Below are 16003 nucleotides of genomic sequence, written 5' to 3' on the forward strand. Positions count from 1 at the left end.
CCTGATATCCAAGAGGATCTAATTGGTGATTAACAGCGTTTTGAAGCGCTCTCTGTGTTAGAGGTAGCCAATGTAGGCGGCAGAGGAGTCTGGAGATATGACAGTGTTTAGGAAGGGCGAAGATAGCATGGGCAGCAGCATTCTGAAAGCGCTGCAACCTTTTGATCATGGATTTGTAGGCACTCTGAAGTAGCACGTTGCAATACTCCAATTTGGCCTGGGTTGATGATTGGATGATCAGCTGCAGAGTTTGAGAATCAAAGAGACCTAGTATTGGCTTTAGGCCACCCAACAGTCCGAAATATTTCCCTGCGACTGATTTGGCCTCAAAGGTGGGATCATCATCCAACATTATACTTAACTTCTTCACCATATGTTTGGGTATGGAGAGGCACTCCAAGAGCAGGAGGCCACCACTCATTGCCCCAGAGATGGGAATCCCTGCCTACCAGAAGGATCACAGATTTGGCTGAATTTAGCTGCAAATAATTAGCGGCCATCCACTCCGAGATAGCTGTTAGATCCTGCTTACTTTTTGCTGCGACCTGGCTAGGATTGTTGGAGAGGGCGATCACCAGCTGGGTGTCATCTGCGTATGACACCAGGGAGATGCCCCGGGTTTACGCCAGCAGTGCCAACAGTCTCTGTAAGAAAGTGGCTCTATATATACTACACCAAAATGAGGTACAGTGTGTATAGTCGAAGAGTCCCAAAAGGTAAGCAGAGGTTAAAGTTAGAAATAACCTTACTCTCGGTAGCTTGGTCGAGCAGTAACGCAGTATCAGAGGACCGTGTAAAGCTTTTGTTGTACAGCAAATGGTCTCAAACAACTGAACTCTAGGCCAATTGTTTTTGTATACAAATATACTGTTTATTTTTAGAACCAAGCAAGCCTGGCACAGATAAGCATTAACTGTTTTTCAGTAATAAGTTACTGGATATAGAACAGTTTGAAAATGCTAAATAAATTGTACTTTGATTTACAGGCGAGCAGTAGTATGCAACACTTAGTAAATACAGTACATTGGATTGAAAAGGCTTTTTCAGTAAATTACAGGTAAGTTATTTTTACGTTACTTTTTCTAACTCAGTGCTGGATGCCTAGATTCAGCACTGGGACATTTCCTGAAAAGAGGTCAGTTAATACGTTTTTGTTATTCGTGCGATTTTTAAAGAATATTTTCAGATTTCAAACCTTCACACTCAAAAACTTTTTGGAGCTGTACATTGAAATGAATAGGTTTTTTCAACAAATTGCAGGTAAGTTACTTTTGCGTTATTTTCCAACTCAGTGCTGGATGACTAGATTCAGAATGATGATGGATTAAACCCAGATCAGTTGACTAGGGGTGAGTGTTTGATTTGCTCCAATGCTCCGTCCATCATCCCCTTTGGTATCGCTTTTTTCACCCTAAGTTGGCAGGGTATGCCCAGGCGTGGGTCCCTTGCTCACTTTGCCACTGGATTCAAGATAGCCTGGCTGATGAGGGTTATGAACCCGAAACCGGTCCCAGGATGCTTGTTTCCGGTCCAGGGAAGACATGGCTTAGCAGTTCGGGCTGGACTGTTCCCATGAGGCACAGGGTCAGACGGATTTGCATATGGCCATGTCTCAACTGGGGTGGTAGGGTGAACTAAAGAATGATGATGGATTCAAACCAGATCAGTTGACTGGGGGGTGAGTGTTTGATTTGCTCTAACGCTCCATTCAGCACTCGGCATGTCCTACAAACAGGTAAGAAAACAAGTTTTGGTTATTTATACGATTTTTTAAAGAATATCTTTAGTTTTCAAAACTCCACACAAGTCGTTTTTTTGGAAGGAAAATTGTCAATGCTATCCAATGGAGGAAAAACAGGTTATCGGTTTGCAGGTAAGTAGTCGACTGTGGGAGTTAAGGGTCTGGGGTTAGACTCAGGGGTCCCCCAGGGTCAGTGATGCACTGAGATTGCTTCCTCAGCGGCACTAGAGCGTCCGGGTGCAGAGTGTTGAGCCCCAATGTTATTCCATGGTGGATAGGGGGTCTCTTGTTGATGGCTGCTGGCAAACATGCCACGAGGTTGTGGAAGGAAAGCTCCTATGGTTTAGCTCAGGGCAAGTTTGGGACCAAAGTAGCACCAAAGGTGCACCCTCAGGGACACTGGGGTGGCCGGGTGCGGTTTTGAGTTCGGGTCCCCTGTTGTTTTCAATGGAGAACCTCCGGTACAAAGAAACACTGTAGGCTCGGGGACGAGGATCGTCTGGGTGCGACCACCACTTCGAGGGGTAAGTTGGGATGTTGTGGGTTGGTTAGGCACCGTTGGTTTGGGCACACAAGGCCGTGGGGCATCAGGTGCAAGGGGTGCCTTGGGACATCGCATTTTCTTACCCGCTCTGGTCGTGGAAGGGGGGTCCTCTGGGTTGTAGCTGCAGGCGTCGTCTGGAGCTTGAGGCAGGTCATGGGTCGCTGGATCTCGGGTCAGGATCACAGGGGTGACTTCCTCGTGGTGTTTTTCCACTCGGGCCGGGTTCGGCGGGTGCCAAGTGGGCTGGATTTGCGGTCTCTGGCTGGCACCAGAAACTGCAGTTTGAAAAAGTCCGGTCTTCACGGGAGATTCAGTCTTTGAAGTGAAGGCAGGCAGGTACTCCGGCGTTTTTGAGGTTGCTGGCTGCAGGACACACTGGATTTCGCAGGAGCAGGTTCGAGGGGAGACAGGCCTGTGGGACTGGGGCCAAGTCAGTGGGCGTTGTCCCCTTGTTAACTCTACACAGCTCTTCAGTCCTTATCTTCTTTTCTTGTTGTTGCTGGATCTGAGGAAGGAAGGTTCAGGGTGCCCCCTATAACCAATGGGTCACTTCGCTGGGGTGGGTACACCCCCTATTTGGCACTCTCCAGTGGGAGTGGGGCAGGAGCCTGTCCCTGGTTGGCTGGGTCCCCCCCCATCTTCAAGATGGCGGGGACTCGAGGTTGTGCTTCACCTCACCTCCCCACCTGAGGGGGTGGAGTTGGCAGAGGTGGGCACACCTCTCTTCCTCACTTATTTTCCCTGGCGGTTCTCCCGCCCAAAGTAGGGGGTAGAACTAGTGGGGACCAGTTGCTGAAAGCAGCAAATGGTCTGGAGAGGCTCACAAAGGCGGCATGCCTTTGAAGCTTCTCCTTCGTGAACCCTGCCCATCTGGGGGGAGGAGGCTTAGCACCTCGTCCCAGGATGCGCATTGTTTCAGGCCCCCGAGAGCAGTAGCTCTTGACCCAGGGGTCCAGAAACATGTCTGGTGGTGGCAGCCACTCTTTCAGGTCACTAGAAGTTGGTCGAGTTTCAGGGGGCATCTCCAAGATGCCCTCTGTCGTGCATTTTACATTAAATCCCACACTAGCATCAGTGTTGAGAAGTTTGATACCAAACTTCTCAGTTTTCAGTGTAGCCATTATGGTGCTGTGGAGTTCGTAATGACAACCTCCCTGCACCATATACTCTTAATGGCAGCACTGCACTTACAGTGCCCAGGAAAGGACTTGAGCACTGTAGAAGGTTCAGGGCTCATCACCTGTACCCTCACGACTGGCATAGGGCACCCAGCTAAAGGGGTGACTGATGTATGTCAGGGCAGTGGTTTGTGGGCATGGCACACAGGGATGTTTGCCATGTCGACTCTTTACTTTGTTCTGCACCAAGACACACAGCCTGCAAAGGCAGTGTGTGAGTGTCAGGGTGCAGGGCCTCTGAGGGTGGTACAATAAGTGCTGCAGCCCTTAGGGATCTTCTCTGGTCACAGAGCCCTGGGTACCGGTGGTACCATTTACCAGGGGCTAACATGTCGCCAGGGATGCCAATTGGGTTTAGGCTTTAATGCAGTTTTAGGGAAAGAACACAGGCCCTGGGTACCTGATTAGCAGGAGCCAAGGGCACACTCAGTCAAAAAACATCAGCAATTCATCAAAAAGTGGGGCATACCAATGCAAGAAAGAGGGCACGTTCTCACAGTCTAACAGATGTTGAATATGGTAGGGCTTAATGCTGACCCCTGGGGCACCCCACAGCATAATGGGTGAGTGCAGGAAAGGAGGGGCAGTAACTTGTAAGGTTCGACTGTCTAGAAAGGACGAAAACCAGGAGAGGGCTTTGCCATTGATACTGATCTCCTCCAGACGTTGGAGCAGGATCTCATGGGAGACCGTGTCAAAGGCCATGCTCAGATCCAGCAGAACTAATGCTGTAGTTCTGCCTGCAGCCAAGGAGGTCCATAACTGTTCTATGACAGCCAGCAGCGTGGACTCTGTACTATGCAGAGGTCGGAACCAGTTTTGAGATAGGTCTAGTACCGAGTTTGCTTCCACATAATGAGTTAGGATTGAGTTGACATGTGATTCTGTGATTTTGGATAGATACGGGAGCAGCGAGATTGGTCGGAAGGTTTCTGGCTTGGACACGTCTAATATTGGTTTCAGTAGGGGAACTACCCTGGTGTGCTTCCAGGGCTTAGGGACCACCGAGGATAGGGATAGATTAATTAGCTCCAAGCATTCAGACAGGAGACACTGTTAAAATGTTCTAAAAGCGATGGGTTTCATGGGGTACACTGAAGAAATATCAGACATCAAATGAAAATGTATCTCAAATCTCAACTTTAAGAAAATTGATTTTGTGTACTGATATTTCAATGCAAAGTAGATGTTTAAAGTGCACTCAAAGATTTGACGACTTCTGTTTCTTTATTATTTTTTTCTAAAGCCTCATCCACTACAGGGCCAAAGAGATGCTCCTTGTCAAATGGGACAGTGACAAGGGCTTGCTGGACCTTTGGCTTAAAGTCAGATGCGCGCAGCCAAGAGGGGTGGCGTAACAAGACGCTGGTAGTAATGCCCAGTGCAGCAGTATCTGAAGAATCAAGGGCGCATCTGATTGAGGTATTGGAGATGGGATTGCCCTCACCCACTATTTCTTGACCGCTCTTTTTCTACTCCTCTGGGAAGTGTTGAAGGAGTTCCTCCATCTCGTCCCAGTGGGCACAATCGTATCTTGCTTGTAGTCACTGCTTATTAGCAATGCGTCAGATTGTGCAGCCATTCTTTTAGCTGACGCATCAATAAGGTTACTTTCCTTACTGGGAGGGGGTGAGTCACTTTGTGCTTATGAGTGGGCCTTTTTTCTTGCATGGAGACCACTATTGAATCTGGTAGAATCTGCCCTCTAATGTAAATTGGGTCTGAGGGGGATGCTCTGTATTTCTTTTCTTCCCTGGGAGTAAAGATGCGTGCTTGCGCAGGGTCTTTCTTACAAATGTCATCAGTATGACGAAGCATACTCTTGAGCATAGGGAGGTCTTGGCCGCCCGATGTATGGTGGATATGGTCTCAAAGAGGAAATCCTCTTCTAAGGATCCTTTTGTAAGGGAACCTGATGAAATGTAGCAACCCTGCAGATAAGCTCCTGAGAGGCGGTGATGTCATCAGGAGGTGAGGGCCTGGCCTGCTATAGATCAGGACCCGTGTCCCCTGTAGGGTCCATGCACATGCTGACCAAGGGTCTGGTGCCTGTGGTGTGTCAAGGACGTCTGTGTCTTGCCCCCCTGTGGAGACCCTACAGGGGTGATATTAAGTGGGTCCCCCTGCCGATGTGAAGGAGATGCTGAGGATGGTAGAGGGGGGCCAGAGGGTAGTGGTGGAGAAGGAGGAATTGGAGGAAATAAAGGACTGGTTGCTTTATCAGTCTTTGTTTTCCTAAGAGGCATAAGCTGATCAATTGCTTCTATGGCAATGGATATGGTGTGGAGATCGCGGCGTTAGCCAGGATATACTCAGATCGTGCATATGCATTTGTTTCTGCTTGTTGTCAAGCTTTTCCTTCATCTTACGTAGAATTGGCTCTACAGAAGAGGCAGGATCCTTATGTGTAAACTTTGAATTTGAATCGGATTTCTAAAGCGCCTAGCTACCCGTAGGCGTCCCAGCACTGTTACTCAACATGCTAGATCCAGGACAGGAGATTTCAGGGGGAAAGCCAGATTTTCAATAACTTGCGGAAAGCCAATAGATTGGTTTCCCTTCGGATGTTAAGGGGAAGGGCATTCCATAGTTTAGGGGCGTTATATGAAAAGAGACGGCCCCCTGAGCGTGCTCTTTTTATTCTGGGGGCACTGGCCATGGAGAGGGTGTTTGATCTCAACTGCCTATTGGCTTTATGTGGTTTGATGAGGGGACTCAGGATAGGGGGGCCTCTGCCATGAAGGATTTTGTGCGAGATACAGAGGGTTTTAAAGATGATTCTTTCTTGGATTGGGAGCCAGTTTAATAAATTGAGAGCGGGTTTTGCGGAGATCTATGCTTTGTCCCGGTAAGTAGCCTTGCTGCTGCATTCTGGACGTATTGGAGTTTATTAATGGCCAGTTTTGGAGCACCCAGGTAAGGCGTTTCCGTAGTCCAACCTTGAGATGATAAGGCCCTGAATGAGGAGTTTCCTGGACTGGGGAGGTATCAAGGGGAGGATTTTGTGTGCCATGCGCATAAGGCCACAGCAAGTTCCAGCGGTTTTCCTAGCGTGCATCTTAAAATTGAGGTCCTGGTCAAGCCAGATGCCTAGGCTCTTAATTTCCTTTTTTGGAGTGGGGATGTTCCCAAGCAGGGCGGCCACAGAAGCCTAGTGGGGAGATTGGAGGGGTCACCCAGTAGTAGAATCTCTGCTTTCTTCCCATTAAGTTTAAGGAGAGAATCACTCATCCATTTTGAGATGTTCTGTAGGCATGTGGCTAAATTTTCCAAGCATTGGGCCGACTGGTTTAAGGAGACGACAAGTTGGGTGTTGCTCTGCAATCCTTGAATCTCTCAAGAGCCGCATCCGCCTTCTTCCCAAAGAGACCTGATCCATCAAAAGGAAGATCAAGCAAAGTCGCCTGAACATCAGCCGAAAAGTCAGATGACTTCAACCAGGCTGACCTAGTGGCGACAGCAGTGCCCATAATACGAGCCACAGAGTCGGCAGTGTCCAGACCACTTTGAATAACCTGGCGGGCTGCCGCCTGAGTGTCAGAAATCATCTCCTCAAAATCCTTCCGGTTGGCGTCAGGAATTTTTGGAGCCAGGATACGCTGGGAGTCCATCAGGGCATGCACATACCTTCCCATAAGACATGTGGCATTAGTTAACTTCAACGCCATACTAGCCGATGAAAAGGTCTTTTTTGCAACCTGGTCCTGTTTTTTTTGCTTCCTTCTCACAAGGAACCTGAGGAAAGGCACTAAGACTCTTCTTTGAACAGGCAGCCTGAATGACCAGGCTCTCTGGCGAAGGATGAGAAGACAGAATAGCCGGGTCCTCAGGAGCAGCCCTGTACCTCCTCGCAACACTCTTAGAAACCGCAGGAGCCGACAAAGGTTTCTTCCACACCTCCATTATAGGATCTGTCAAAGCTTCATTGAATGGAAGTAAAGGCTCAACAACAGAATTTGGTGAATGCAAGACCTCAGTGTGGATATTAGACTTGAACTCCACTGTAGGCAGAGTCAATTGAAGAAGCTCAGCCGCCTTCCTCATAACCAGATGGTAAGGCTGGATATCCTTAGAGGGAGCACCTGAGCCTGAGGGCAACTCCCACTCTGGAGAGAAATCAAGAGTCCCTGAATCCGCCAACTCCTCAAAACAGCTCTCTTCTAATTCACCTTCTTCAACATCAGACTGTGAATCCATGTATCTCTGCTCTTCCAAAAGGCGTTGAGCTTCCCTTCTGGACCTTTCCTTTACACGCCTCGCAGCCGGATCCACCTGCGGCTCCGACGGATTCGGGGCCGGCGCCGGTATCGAATCCGACGGCACAGAAGAATGCCCTCGAGGACGATCAGGAGCAGGCGACGCTGGAATCGGCGTCGACTACTTCGGCGGAGCCGGGAACTGCCAATGCGGCGTCGGAGCAGGCATGTAAGGCATAAACGGAGCCGGAGGATAGGAGTGTGGAACTCCGAGGCTGTAAGCCAAAGGACCCATGGGACCCGAAGGTGCTCCAGAGGGGTACCACGCCCTTGAGAAGACGCCATACATAGCGTTAAGAAACGCTGAAGGGTCCTGGCCTGGAGCAGGAAAGGGCGGCTGAAACCCATCAGGCCGGTCCTGTGGAGGAATCTGATTCGGCTCATCAACAGGCGCAGAATCCACAACCTCCCGAGTCTCTTCCTCTTCACGGGCCGGGGACGGCGCCGGAGACGGATTCGGAACCGGAGAAGTATTCGGAGCCGGAGTGGGAGACCGCCCATGCGACTCAGAAGGTGAGGCCTCACCTTCATGCTCAGAGACTTCGAGAGTAACCACCTTCGAACGTACCTTCTTCGGTGACCTCGACCTCGAGCCCGACTCCTTACCAGACCGACGTCGGGACTCATGTCTCCTCTTCTTGTGCTTCTTCTTCGACTTCGAAACATGATCCGACGCCGACTTCGAAGACGACCTCTCTCGAGAAGCAGATCTCGACCTCGCCCTGGACTTCGACCTCGCCCTTCGAGAACGAGACCTTGACGACTTCTCCTTTCCAGCTTTCACCTTAGCAACCAGAAGTTTGGCTTCTCTCTCCCTCAGGGCCTTTGGATTCATCTTCCGACATGAAGAACAATTCTCCACATCATGGTCGGAACTTAAACACCAGATGCAGTCTTCATGGGGGTCGGTAATGGACATCATTTTACCGCACTCCCTGCAGGGCTTGAAACCGGTCTTCTTGGATGACATCTTCGAAGAGACAGGATACAGAGAAGCAGAAATATGCAACAAAATGGCAACAATGTACCAGTAGGCTACAGAGATTCCCGATAACCGCTAGCGTCGACGACGCAGAAAAAAGGGAACTGATGTCATCACGCCGGCGTGGGCCTATTGTAGGCGTCGGTGACGTCAGCGGAATCGCGAGCGGAGCCGTGTCTCTGTGACGTCCTATCCACGTCGGCGCGAGGCTACGAAAAGAATTCCCGAATGTTGCTGACGCAAGGGGGATATTCACAAGGTGAGGAATCCACACGGCAGATGTATCTATCAGAACTACTTTTATGCCAAAATGTGTCACAACTTCTTCCAAGGGTGTCATGTACACATTAAAAAGTGTGGGGCTCAGGGAGGAGCCCTGGGGGACCCCACATTGAAGGGGCCGAGCTCTAGAATGGATGTGCCCATCGGCCACCTCGAAGGTTCTGTGCTCCAAAAAAGATTTAAGCCAGGCCAGGGCAGGGCCGGTGACTCCAGCCCTACTTAGCCGGTGGACAAGGATAGCATGGTCCACCGTGTCGAATGCGGCACTAAGGTCCAGGAGGATCACTGCCACTGATCCCCCTGCGTCCAGAATGGTTCTCGCTTCTTCGACCACTGCTATGAGGCGGTGTCTGTGCCCTGCCCTGGTCTAAATCCTGTCTGGGAAAGGCGCAGGAGACCATTGGACTCCAGAAAGGTGGAGAGCTGTTGGTTAACAATCTTTTCAGCCACCTTGCTGATTCCAGGGAGAAGTGAGATTGGACTAAAATTGGCCAGGTCTGAGGGGTCGAAGTGGGAATTTTTTAATAACGCTCTAACGGTGGCCCTTTTCCAGTTGGCGGGGACAGTGCCTTGGTTAAGGGAGGAGTTTATTAAGTTGGTGAAGAGGGGGGTCACCGTGGTGGCTACCAGTTTTAGTTTGTTAATGGGGGCTGGATCTGTCGGTGCACCGCTCTTGATTGAGTTTAAGGTTGCTAGAAACATTTCCTTTGTTACCTGGGAGAAGAGGTCCAGGCAAGGAGCGTCGGGTGCAAAGGGAGAGGAAGGCAGGTCTAGGGGGATGTTGGGGGTCGGGAGGGTTTTTAAGATGGTGTCAATTTTGGAGGAGAAGAACTCAGCTAGCTGAATACATCTTAGACCTGAGAGGTCAGTGATCGGTTGTGGTTCTGGGACTTTCATCAATGATCTGATGATGCGATAAGTTTCTTTTGAGGAGTTGGTCGCGGCATGCATTTTTGCTTCAAAAAAAGTGGCTTGGGTGATATTTATGCTGGCTTTATAATGCTTCATGGCTGATTTATATTCTCCCTTACTCTTAGTGGCCCAGTCCTTTCTCCATAAGCGTTCTAGCTTTTTACAGTGTTTCCTAAGTTCGTGCAGCTCTGGTGTAAACCAGGGAGATTTAAATGTTCCCTTTTTACTGGGGCAAGATTTGTTTGGCAGGACTAAGTCTAGGGATTTTTCGATCCAGGTGTGAAGTTGTTGGTCCGCCAGCGCTGGGTCTGATTCGAGGACTGGGATAGTGGCTTCAAGTTTGCAAGTCCAGGCTTTTATATCTAACTTCGCCCATGGGCGGGATGGGACCTGGGGAGGGGATTTGCCTGAGGTTTCCGTAGAAGTTTGGTACTTGAAGGGAGTTACATAGTGGTCTGACCAGGGAATTGGAAGGGGCTCATCTGCAACTAATTCGGGAATATTCGAGAAGATGGGATCCAGAAGGTGGCCTTTGGTGTGGGTGGGCCAATGGTTTTTCAAGTGAAGGTTGTAAGAGGTCAGGTCTGACATTAGGTCTCCCGCTGCTTTGTCTAACTGGTCATCAAAGTGAATGTTTAGATCTCCCAGAATAGTGAAATTGGGGAGTACGCAGGTATAGGAGGTGGTAGCTTCCAACAAAGAGCTACAGAACTGTTTTAGTGGTCCTGGCGGGCGGTAGACCAGGATACCGGAGAATGATTTTAAAGGGGAGAGCTGGATAAAAAAGTGTATGTTTTCACAGTCCTGGACCGGGCTGTCTCTATGGCAGCAGGACAGGTGGTTTTTATAAATAATCGCGACTCCGTCCCCTATTCCGGAGAGTCTATTGTGGCGTTGGATTAGATAGCCTGGCGGCAGTGTTTGGACTATGTCTGGGTCTGATGCAAGGGACAGCCAGGTTTCTGTAAGAAACAGCACCTCTAGCTCTGCCTCGTAAAGGAGTAGATTGATTTCTGTGCCATGTTTGGGTAAGGACCTACAATTGAGAAGGGCCATCTTGCTCCATTGCTTCTTTGATACAGTGGAAGGAGTTAAAGTATACGCACAGTGAGAACAACTCGTATGACATTTTTCTAAGGAGAGCGTGTGAAGGCATGGCGAGGGGGTGGCTTTTCTGAGCTGAAGGAGGGTTTCTCGTGCGTAAATTGTGGAGGGCAAGGAGGGTAGCATATGGGGCCTCGGCCCGTCGCCCAGTCTGGCGCGGACGGGCGCAGACGGGCTTGACGTTGGCGCTATCGGCGCGCCCGCTGCGCTCGTCCGCTGCGCGTCCTGGTATGTGTAGCCATTTATGCTGGGGGTTGGCAGGAGGACCGAGCACTAGTCTGCCGACCCACTCCTCGTCCAAGATGGCGGCCCCCCACTGAAATGCAGCCTCAACTCGGCTGCGGCGGTGTAAGGGATGCGTGAGGCGCGTGGGGGTAAGTGAGACACTAGCGCAACAAGTGGTCTTTAAAAAAAAACTGTTTCCAGTTTCTTCAGCACACAATAATACAATAATAGCTCAGTGCAAGTTTGAAAATAGCAACAGTGTACCTCCCCGGGTTCTGCCTCAGGGATACTAGCAGGCAGGTCTGAAGTTTTCAGTACCGAAGAGTCACCTGTTGTGCATAATGGGAGCAGGGAAATCCTGGAGGTCTTAAAGGCACGGCACCAGTTTATTAACATTGTCTTTTTATCTATGCAACCTATGGGCTAATTGACTATTACTTGCCTTTTTCTTTGAAAATAAAAGACAATCACCCAGATTCATGAAAACCATTTTCTGCGAATTCTAAATTGCGATTAATACCGAATCGCAATTTAGAATTCGCATAATGGGATTCATGTAATTCTGCGAGAAAAAATAGCGATTCGCATTCGGCCGCAAAAGCAGATAGCGATTTTCCCGAAAACGGGAAGTCGCATTTCGAGAACAGTGATGATATCACAACCAGGAAGCAGGCTGTTCCCTCCCTCATTCTGAATACTGAGGCTGAATTGGAAGCAGCACTGCTCAGAGCTCCACTCCAACCACCTCCAGTTTTTGTATTTGGATACTCCACACTGCAGCTATGTCACAGGAAGCAGCAGGGCCCAGTACCACAGGGAGAAAGCGTAAAATTAAATTCTCCGAACAGGAGCTGGAACATCTCATAGAGGGAGTCTGTAAAGACAATGATAGACTGTTCGGGAAGGAGTCCAGGAGGGTGCCAGAGGCCGAGAAACAGCGACTGGTTGCGCATCCGCGCAAAAGTAAACTCTGTTGGAGTCACACAGAGATCACTTGACGATCTCAAGAAGAGGTGGTACGACCTCCGAGGTCGTGCCAAGGAGAGGGTTGCCGAGAAGCTGGATGAGCGCCTTGCAACAGGAGGGGGAGAGCCAACAGTCCCTCCCAACACCCCATTGGAGGATCTTGTTGAGAACATTGCAACCAGAGTCATGCGTGGGGGTAACCCAGCTGGACTCCTCCCGACCCACCCAAGACAGCCAAGGTAAGTGCCATACGCCTGCGACCCTGTCCCCTAACAATGGCCATGACCCTAGAGCTCCCCATAAGAAACCACAGTCATGCAGCCCATGCACACCGGAATATCCCTATTGCATTGTGGGACATGTAGTCTGACCACAATTTTCATTCAGCCCCATACAGCCAGACATGTCCTAATAGAGTCAATTCAACAGCCAGTCAGGTAATGGTAGCCTGCATGCATGCATGTAGCAACCTTCCATGTGAAAGATACATGTAATTAATCAACGTCCACTTTACATCACAGGTGGCGCAGAAAACACCAGCAGCGACAGTGAGGGGCTGCAAATTGATGAAACTCATGAGGATTCAGAGGGTGAGGAAGATCCATCCACACAACCAGGTCCATCTGTGCAAGCACCAGTGCCAGCAGCCGTACCACCACCTGCAACGCCAGCAACAACACGCGCACCACCATCGTCAGCTGTGAGACCCATGCCAGTGGCATCGGCAACACCAGCAGCCGCCAGGCCACCAACACAACGCACACCTACTGTGCCCACCCAGTCCAGCGTACAGGTCAGGGAGCGGCGCCAAAGTACACCACGCGCCGGCAGGAGGGGGATGACTGTGCATGTGCCGGGGCTCTCAATAAAGCGCCGCATGCTGCGCGTCCCCCAACTACAGGCACGACACCTTGCAGCAATACACCTGCAGCTGCACAATACATCCAGGAATGTTGGCCAGCTGTCCGACCGGATGGACCGAATGACCACAGCTGTGGAGGCAAACACTGCGGCCCTGCTGAGCCAGCGAAACCTCACCCGGCGCCGCCACCGCCAGGTCCTAACACGCCTCTCGGCGTACACGCGCTCCAACTATATGATTGGCAACGCAACTTCCAAGCTGTCCCGTAGATCATTGGCCATGCAACTCCAGATGGTCCAATGCTGCCAGGACGTGGCACGGGCACTCGAGCAGGCAACCACTACAGTTCAGGCTCTGCAGCCAATTGGCCACGGCCATGCAGGAGGGGATGACACAAGTGAGGGAACATCTAGCCACAGCAGCCTGTCTTTGTCACAGGTTAGTGTTCCACGCCGCAGCAGCAGGCCCACTGCGGCATCACGTGCTCAGCCGGAGGAAGAGGTCGAGAGGCGACTCGGAGCTTCGCCCCGGAGGAGCCAATGACATTAATGCTCATAGGGCAGGGACATGCTGATTGCATAAGCATGCCCACTACAAAATGTGGAGATTATTGACGCAATACACCTCAAATTTTACTGTTTAAAATTATGCAATATTATTGTGCAACCAACAATAATATTTATTTAAACATAGTACATCAGACTCATGTCATTATTTCCATTGTCATGCATGAGTGAAGTGTTGGGTGAGGGGAGTGGGTGCACTAGAAACAGTTCATTGTGATTTGGTTGCGCCGTCTGTGTCCTTCAGCAGGATTTTCCCCGCGTGCATGACGCACATGGGCAGGTGGGCGGTTGTCCCCTTCTGACTCACTGCCAGTTATCTCTACAGGTATCCGGCGCTTGGTGGCAATGTTGTGGAGTATTGCACACACTGCCACAATGCGGCAGCAGACCTCAGGCTCGTATTTGATGGCCCCACCAGTCTTGTGAAGTATGCGGAATCTGGTCTTGAAAAGGCCAAATGTCCTCTCAATGCAATTTCTTGCACGTATGTGTGCAGCATTGTAACGCCGTTGCTGTGATGTTGCAGGGTTGCGGTATGGGGTGAGGAGGTACTCACGGAGAGCGTAGGCGCTGTCACCTAAATGATAGGAGCAGAGGGTGAGTGCCTGTTATGCGCAGATACATGGTCACAGTGTACTATTTTGGGGCTTGTGTACTTACCTAGTAGGTGTCCTTCCCCGAAATCTCCCCTGGCCAGTCGTGTGTGAATGCCGCTGTGCTGGAATATGAAGGAGTCATATGTGCTCCCCGGGTACTGTGCCACTATGTCCGTGATGATTGTCTTAGCATTGCACACCATCTGGATATTGGGAGAGTGGTATGACTTGCGGTTGCGATACATGTATTACGTTTGTGCTGGTGGGCAGATGTGGATGTGGGTACAGTCAATGCATCCTATTACATTTGGAAATGCATCCTATTACATTGTGCTACGTTGTAAAATTGGAGCTTGGTGTCATTCAAGTCCTGTTGGCTGGTCGGGAATGAGATGTAGTGGTGTAGCCGGGTCAGCATAGCCTCCAGGAAACTCCTTAGGCAGCGGGACATGGTGGGCTGGGATATCCCCCCTGCAACAGCGACTATCCCCTGGAAGCTTCCGGACGCCAGAAGGTGCAGGCTGCACAATACCTGGACATGGGTGGGCACGGCATTGGTCCTCCTTGTTGGGTGCTGCATCAGGGGGTCTAGATCCCGGATCAGCTTGATGATCATTGCCCCATTCAGGCGGTACTTAGCGTAAATTTGCTCCCTGGTTTGGCCCAGAAGGGTGACCCGCTGCCAGAATATCCGCTCCTGGATCCTACGTCTGTTCCGTGCTGCTCGCTGTAGCCTTCGCCGCCTGACCACCATGTAGAGTCCTGGAATTGTGAGAGTCCTCATGCTCCAGCTGCATATCCTTAAGTGTGTTTGGTCAGGCCTGCACCTGTTGGTAGTTTGTTAGCGTTTTTTTGAGAAAAAAAAATTTCCTTACTGGTTATCACCTGGTTTGGGTTCTCCTTAAATTGCGCGTCGCAAATAGCGATTTTCGGGTTTTTCGCTTTTTGCAAATTTTCATGAATTGCGATTGCGATTGTTTTGCGATTTCGCAAATGAATTCGCAGAATCCATGATTTCTCGCTATTTAAGAATCGCAAATGGGCTTCTTCCAGGATTCTGCGAATTTATTTGCGAAATCGCAATTTTTCTTTTGCGAATTCGCATTTTTAGAGATTACACTTTCATAAATTCCTTTTACTCAAATTGCGATCGCAATTACTTATTCGCAGCTATTGCGATAGCAATTTGGCTTCATGAATCTAGCTGAATGTTAGTACACTAGAGGAGCGTATGTTCTTCTTTACAGAAATGCTATATAAAGATATTTTTTATTGTAAATGAAAAACCCAATGACATTTTGGCATCTTAACCTGTTGAATGGTTTTAGGCTGCTTGTTTATGTATATACATGGATATCTGTGTTTGAAGGTACTCCGTACATGTTTGTGGCTAAACATGCATATATATGAATTTTGTATATGCTCCGGGGTCCCCGCACGTGGGCAGGACTATTCAGTGCCTATGACTTTGATGAGTATCCCCTTGGAAGAGAACTAGGATTACAGGTAAGTACCATATGCTTTTCATCCATATAGTTACATCTACTTTGTCCACTCGCATTACTCACTCCTTTGTGCTAGAAATGCATACTTTTCTTTGATCTGATCTTCCTCTTGTAAGAATACACTTTTCAAATGCTTTGCTCCTCGCTTACTACTTCGGGAGGCAAAACAAACCCGTCATCAATCTGCTACTCTCCTTGCTCTCCCTTTTTTTAGTCTTTATTCACCCCTTTATACAGTTCATCTCTTTCTTTCCCATACTTCATTTCCAAGTTTAACATCTCTA

At 49.7% G+C, this 16003-nt stretch overlaps 1 protein-coding gene across 2 annotated transcripts in view; it reads right to left on the reverse strand.

Annotated features, from left to right (window-relative positions):
• The window catches only part of NUP188 (nucleoporin 188), a 1272194-nt gene that overhangs the window by 1080844 nt on the left and 175347 nt on the right, over positions 1–16003 (reverse strand). The gene's annotated exons all lie outside the window — the stretch shown is intronic.

Source organism: Lissotriton vulgaris, chromosome 5, assembly GCF_964263255.1.
Source record: "Lissotriton vulgaris chromosome 5, aLisVul1.2, whole genome shotgun sequence".
Classification (NCBI taxonomy): Eukaryota; Metazoa; Chordata; class Amphibia; order Caudata; family Salamandridae; genus Lissotriton; species Lissotriton vulgaris.